The 7,477-nt window shown below is 42.9% G+C and overlaps 1 non-coding gene across 1 annotated transcript; it reads right to left on the bottom strand.

The window, feature by feature from the left end:
• Positions 1-7,005: 7,005 nt before the first annotated feature.
• Trnal-cag (transfer RNA leucine (anticodon CAG)) lies at positions 7,006-7,089 on the bottom strand. The gene has a single exon. It is a non-coding gene; the product is annotated as a tRNA-Leu (tRNA).
• Between the last annotated feature and the right edge of the window lie 388 nt (positions 7,090-7,477).

The raw sequence follows: 7,477 nt of genomic DNA, 5'->3' as shown, positions 1-7,477 counted from the left end.
GTTAATGACTTAAGACAGACTCATGGGAACACATGCACAGTGCAGCCCCTGGCTTCACCAGCACCACAAGTCACTCGGCGAGCCGTCTAGACAGGATATACGTAACGCACAATTTGAAACATCTCATTTTGCAGTCCGAGGTATGGCCTACTGTTTTTTCGGATCATGCTGCGTACATATGAAGAATCAATCTGATACAACAAGGGACCTACCGAGGTAGAGGCACATGGAAGCTCAACGTGTCACATCTGGTAGACCATGCTTGTCAGGAGGCATTTTAGAAGGTATGGAGAGAGTGTGAAAGCAAATTTAGCTCGTACATCTCTGGCATTGACTGGTGGCTGAAACATACCAAACCTAAAATACGAAGGTTTTTCATAAATTACTCAAAAGACAAAAACTTTTGGTACAGATCAACTATAGAAGTCTACTTTCAGTCTCTAAGGGATTTGTACAAGTCCGATGCAACAATTGTGGACAACTACGAAAGAATTAACAAAATTAAAGCAAAAATTTTGGCACTTCGGCGTAAACATCTGGAAGGCTACCAAACAAGGTCGCGTGCCCAGAATATAGCACAGCATGTGGGGGACTCGTAGTGTTAGTGTCACAAACTACCAACAAGAAAACTGTAAGCTCTCTGAGGCCAATTACGCTTTTAAACAGCGATTACAAAATCTTTGGTCGCATCCCCGCTCGCAGGCTGAAAACCACAATGACCAGCGTCATTGGCCCTTATCAAACAAGTGTGGGCAAAGACAGGAAAATTCTCCAGACCCTCTGTGATTACAGGGACCCAATCTCAACGGCCGACGTCTGCAAAATAAAATGTGCACTCATCTCACTCGACTTTGATAAAGCCTTCGACAGGGTTAATCATCGTTTTCTCCTTCTGACCATGACCGCAATGGGATTCCCACCTAGATTCATTACAGTAGTAAGAAATACATTAACAAACAACACAGCCAGATTTGTCATCAATGGACACATTAGCCGCCCGATTGACGTCACCAGGTCCATTAGGCAAGGGTGTCCAATGTCAATGGCACTCATCGCCATCGCCATCGAACCCCTGCTTGCCTCCCTTATGAAATATCTACAAGGGCTACAAATACATGGAGAAAAGATTGTGTGCAAGGCGTACACTGATGATGTTGGCTTCAAAAATGGTTCAAATGGCTCTGAGCACTATGGGACTCAACTGCTGTGGTCATAAGTCCCCTAGAACTTAGAACTACTTCAACCTAACTAACCTAAGGACAGCACACAACACCCAGCCATCACGAGGCAGAGAAAATCCCTGACTCCGCCGGGAATCGAACCCGAGAACCCGGGCGTGGGAAGCGAGAACGCTACCGCACGACCACGAGATGCGGGCGATGTTGGCTTCCTAGTCGTGAATGGCACTGAAGTAGAGAGCGCACTATAAACAGTAACAAAATATGAATAGGCATCTGATGCAAAACTTAATAGAACAAAGTCGGTGGTCTTCAACATCGGTCGAGGAATTGGGACGCAAACGCAGGGACTGTTACGAGAGCTTGTAACCATGAAATGTCTCGGTATAGATTTTAAAAGAAATATCAAGCACACTATTGCTGCGAACTATCGAAAATTACTTAATAGCGTACATGCCTCTGTACAAGCATACAGTATTAGGAAACTCGATGAACTTCAGAAAGTAATAGTGGCAAATGTATACATCACTTCCAAAGTTAATTACGTAGCAAAAGTTCTGCCACCACCTGCGACTTTGTCTGAAAGCACCGCATCTGCACTAGGACATTTTGTGAGCCGCGGACGTATTTTCAAAGTCAAATATGACATTCTGATGCTCCCTACGAAGTGTGGTGGGTTAAATCTCACTGATGTCAGCAATAAAGCGCAAGCCTTATGCCTTTCTACAACATACAAACAATGGAAAGAACCAAGTGGTACCCTTGCTGCACATTTGTTAAATGAAATAGCCCCTGCTGACATCAGTGCTCCTATAAATGTCCAACACATACCCAACGGACTATACCACTTGAAATACTTTTTAGTGGAATGCGGGTACATACAGGCAAGGATCCCTGAAAAAGACATCATGAAAGTGAAAGAACTTTACAATAACTTGATGAAAGACAAACTCAGAAACGACGTAGAACAGAAGTATCCTTGTTATAAATGGGAAACAATATGGGAAAATATTCACTGCCGGAACCTGCCAACGTATGTCAAATCGACCTGGTACTTTGATGTCAAAAGGAAAATTACGACGAACTCTAAACTTCACTCTATTCGATTGGCCGAGTCACCGCTGTGTACATTATACCAGATACCGAAGAGCATAGATTGTTGTGTGACAACGCAAAAGACATATGGCTCTACTTGAGGCACAAGATAGCGAGCGTCAGCAGAACCACGCCCAACGCCGTTACGCCTGCTGAATTTTTAACCCCTGACAGTATACCTTACCCTAAAACAAAACGAAACGCAATCAACTGGTTGATAGGCCAAACGGTGCATTACATCCTGACAAAAGAATCAAGAAATAGGGAGGACTTCTGGGTATACCTTACAACTGATCACCACAAGTTCATGTGTACTAAAAATAAAAAGAAAATTACGAAATTTTTTTAACTAAAATAATACAGTAAAAAATAGAAGTGAGTAACTTACATTATACAACCAAACATTTCGTATGTTAAAGGAATGATTTTTGGTGAAAGTTTCTACTTAACGTAGCAGGAGTAGGTTTTCCAACAGCAAGTAAGCAGAGACGATCATTAGTATAGACCAGTTAAGCCTTTGTGTATATATTAATTTGTTTTGAGGGAAGTAACAACACAGTGATGAAACTGGCAAATACCCTTTATTTAGTTTTTTTCCTTCCTTCCTTTTCTTCTCTCAAGAAGTCATATTTATGTTAATTATGTGTAAAATAAAGCAGCAGAAGCCTACTTTAATTCATTACCTTTCCGAAGAAGAAAATTTAACATGTCAGCAATAATGAGTTTGCATCTTTCCCTTTTTCCACGCACTGAGAAGGAAATTTATAGATGCAGTTACGTTTCCATACCAGTTATGTGAATGCCTTCACAATGGAATTTCCTTTTATTTTTATTCAAGTCATGTTGCAAACAAAACGCAACAGAAGGGACATACTTAGTTTGTCGTTCAGAAGAAGCGTGTTTCCACATCATCACGCAGAGACGTCCACAGACGTTAAAGTAACCTCTGGCGTGCCACAGGGGAGTGTTATGGGACCATTGCTTTTCACAATATATATAAATGACCTAGTAGATAGTGTCGGAAGTTCAATGCGGCTTTTCGCGGATGATGCTGTAGTATACAGAGAGGTTGCAGCATTAGAAAATTGTAGCGAAATGCATGAAGATCTGCAGCAGATAGGCACTTGGTGCAGGGAGTGGCAACTGACCCTTAACATAGACAAATGTAATGTATTGCGAATACATAGAAAGAAGGATCCTTTATTGTATGATTATATGATAGCGGAACAAACACTGGTAGCAGTTACTTCTGTAAAATATCTGGGAGTATGCGTGCGGAACGATTTAAAGTGGAATGATCATATAAAATTAATTGTTGATAAGGCGGGTGCCAGGTTGAGATTCATTGGGAGAGTCCTTAGAAAATGTACTCCATCAACAAAGGAGGTGGCTTACAAAACACTCGTTCGACCTATACTTGAGTATTGCTCATCGGTGTGGGATACGTACCAGATCGGGTTGACGGAGGAGATAGAGAAGATCCAAAGGAGAGCGGCGCGTTTCGTCACAGGGTCATTTGGTAACCGTGATAGCGTTACGGAGATGTTTAACAAACTCAAGTGGCAGACTCTGCAAGAGAGGCGCTCTGCATCGCGGTGTAGCTTGCTCGCCAGGTTTCGAGAGGGTGCGTTTCTGGATGAGGTATCGAATATATTGCTTCCCCCTACTTATACCTCCCGAGGAGATCACGAATGTAAAATTAGAGAGATTAGAGCGCCCACGGAGGCTTTCAGACAGTCGTTCTTCCCGCGAACCATACGCGACTGGAACAGGAAGGGGAGGTAATGACAGTGGCACGTAAAGTGCCCTCCGCCACACACCGTTGGGTGGCTTGCGGAGTATAAATGTAGATGTAGATGTAGATGTAGAAGTTACATTCTCTCTTTAAAGGAGGAGAAGCCGGGCCGAGAAGGCAAAAACTGGCGAGCGTAAAGGACGAGTTGAAGGGGAGGAAGGAGAAAAAAAAATATAGAGCAGTAGACCGCCAAAATTATAAGATGATCTCCATAGATCTCAGGTTCGAATCCAACCCGAAAGAACATTTTAACTTATATGTGAAACGACTCGACAGTCATCGCATATGAAAACAAAATCACAACACAATTATGAAGGTTCACCATATCTACCAGAAACGGAATGTTATTCTATTTTCCTTGCCATTTACAAGCGCTCGCATTTGTAATCGCTGCTCACACATATTTTCTGGTTAATGTGACCGCAGACTTTTTACTTCATTAGAAACAATGCTTTTATCTTCCTACTGCCCAACTCCATCATCTTACATTAAGATGCATTAAGTCTTCTTCAGGCACCAACGTTAGTTTACACTCACAAACACCATAGTCCTTACATGTGTGTCACCTGCCCATGTTTCAAACGCTTTATATCTCTCCATATAACCTCATCGTCCTACACTTCGCGGCTGGTCCCGGCGGAGGTTCGAGTCCTCCCTCCGGCATGGGCGTGTGTGTTTGTCCTTAGGATAATTTAGGTTAAGTAGTGTGTAAGCTCAGGGACTGATGACCTTAGCAGTTAAGTCCCATAAGATTTCACACACATCTGAACATTTTTCGTCCTACACCTCGTTGTTCCGTGGGCTTCACTACTAGCAATGCTTTCCAGAAAAGTGAATTGTTTGGCCGCAAAGTAAATGCATTTATCATCTGTTGCGTATTTCTCAGACAAGATAATGTGAAACCGTATATAAGTTACTAAATAAAGCCTTCCGAAATTCGTTCACCGAAGGAAACCCGGTAAATATTCCAGAAATCGAGTCAAGAACAGCTGCTAACAAGTTAGAGTAACGTGGAAGTAGGTAGCCTCGGAATAGTGAAGCAACTTAAATCATTTAACAAAAGTAAGCCTTCCGGTCCACACTGTATACCATTTAAGTTGCTTTCAGAGTATGCTGATAGAATGGCTGCGTACTTAACAATACAACCGTTCGCTCGACGGAAGATCCGTACCCAAAGCCTGCAAATTGCACACGTCACACCAATATTCAAGAAAGGTAGTAGTTTGCCTACTAGGTGCACGCTGATACTCGTCGCCTTCCTCTGTCACCGAGGCGCCTACGCAGTCCAGTCATCTGGTACTCAAAGTCGACCCATGCCGGTAAGTCTTGGGGGAGCTCTTTTGTTGTCTATTGCTATCAGTCCTTTGTAGTGCTGAACACGAATTTCTAGTTCGCCACACAAAAACGGAAACGGAAAAATCACAAAAAAGTGAAAATCACACTCATGATCGATTTTCAGTTTATAGCTCAAAAATATGCAATTACCGTTGAAAAGCACCCGGAACAAATATAAAGAATACAGGATGTCCCAGGAGGAATGATTAGTATACAGGAATCTGACAGGAACGATCAGTCGATGATTGTACAGTAAACGTGGGCTCTGAAGTGTGTACTTTCAGAACTGTGAGCATTTGTTCAGTAGAACAGATGTGTTTCATAACACCAAACGTGAACATGTGCTCATAGCTCTTAAGGTATGCACTTTAGAGTCGATGTTTACCAGTGTTAATTTTAATTTTAATAATGAACAGCCTCATTTGCACCGTTTACCTAGAATTTACCTAGGTTTCAGTTGGAATAACCCAACCTTCTTCAAAATAACAGTAACTACCGTTTGTCCATAGTGGACATCGTCAAGCTAAAACTACAAATCCATAAATTATCGTCAGACAGTTCCAGTACAGCAGTCGTGGCTGCCGCATCGCGGACGCGAAGTGGGGCCGAGGCAGTGCCAGATAAGTTTTACAGTCCGACGATAATTTATGGATTTGTAGTTTTAGCTTGACGATGTACACTATGGACAAACGGTAGATACTGTAATCCTGTAGAAGGTTGGGTTATCCCAACTGAAACCTAGGTAAATTCCAGGTAAACGGTGCAACTGAGGCTGTTCATTATTAAAATTAATATTTATACAGTTGCTGACAGGACCGCGAAATGTTGAAAATAATCAGTGTTTACTAGACCTTTTTACTTTGAATAATCGTTTCTCTCCCCTGAATACTCACAATTTCTCCTGGGACAGCCGGCCGTTGTGGCCGTGCGGTTCTAGGCGCTTCAGTCTGGAACCGCGTGACTGCTACGGTCGCAGGTTCGAATCCTGCCTCGGGCATGGATGTGTGTGATGTCCTTAGGTTAGTTAGGTTTAAGTGGTTCTAAGTTCTAGAGGACTGATGACCACGGATGTTAAGTCCCATAGTGCTCAGAGCCCTTTGAACCACTTTTCTCCTGGGACACCCTGTATCAAATTTCTAAACAGTTACTTCCCTGTGACATTTTTGTCAGATGACTCATTCGAGGGTAAATACATACTACAAAATCATGTCGTTTGTCTGTCACAGCATATTCAAACGTACTGTATATTCCCATTTGTTTCTGAATTATTAAAAAGGTTGCGTTCAGTCACTGTGAACTTGGTGGATAGCTCCTGGTAATGAACAGGAAAGTTCTTCAGCTTGCACTCCCATACAACTGAAGGAGGTTAAAGTTTAACGGCGAATCGACATTAAGAATGAAACTCTTGCTCGATTGTACACTAAGGGGAAAGGTATCAGCCAAGACCTGATTATACCATCTATCGTGGTCAACATTCGCCTGAAACGAGCTAGGAAAATCACAGAAAATCGTATATCCCTGTTCCCATACATTGTGTGACATGAACGAAGCGTTTCAGAATGGACCCAAAAGCGATTATCGGTACATGAAACAAAAACTTATTGTCAGAAGTGGGATTCGAACCCACGCCCACAGAAGTGGACTGCGACCTGAACGCAGCGCCTTAGACCGCTCGGCCATCCTGACTTGATGCCAACCTTTCTCATGCTATATTGAGAGCACCGCCACCTCAGTTTACGCAGCACTTTCTCTCGCTCGTGGGCGGCATGTCGGTGTGACTGGCGGCCGCAGGGTGGGGTGGGGGGTAAGGCAAGTGGCAGCGCCGCTGAGGGCAAGGACTGGGCCCGGGGAAAGATCTGTGTTTGGCCTCTTCTTCAAAAATAGCACCAGATTTTGTGGCTATTTTAAAAGACAGGTTTGACACGATTTAAACATAATGCAAATTCGAGGATACTGGGACTACACAAAAAATACTCATTGGGATGAAATGTACAATACGTGTGATTCTTATTACACACTAAGCGTACCTTCATAAATGGCATCGCTCCGTGCTCGACAGTATACAGAAACCAAT

The sequence above is a fragment of the Schistocerca cancellata genome, chromosome 3 (genome assembly GCF_023864275.1).
Source record: "Schistocerca cancellata isolate TAMUIC-IGC-003103 chromosome 3, iqSchCanc2.1, whole genome shotgun sequence".
Taxonomy (NCBI): domain Eukaryota; kingdom Metazoa; phylum Arthropoda; class Insecta; order Orthoptera; family Acrididae; genus Schistocerca; species Schistocerca cancellata.
This window is presented reverse-complemented; position numbering and strand designations above follow the sequence as displayed.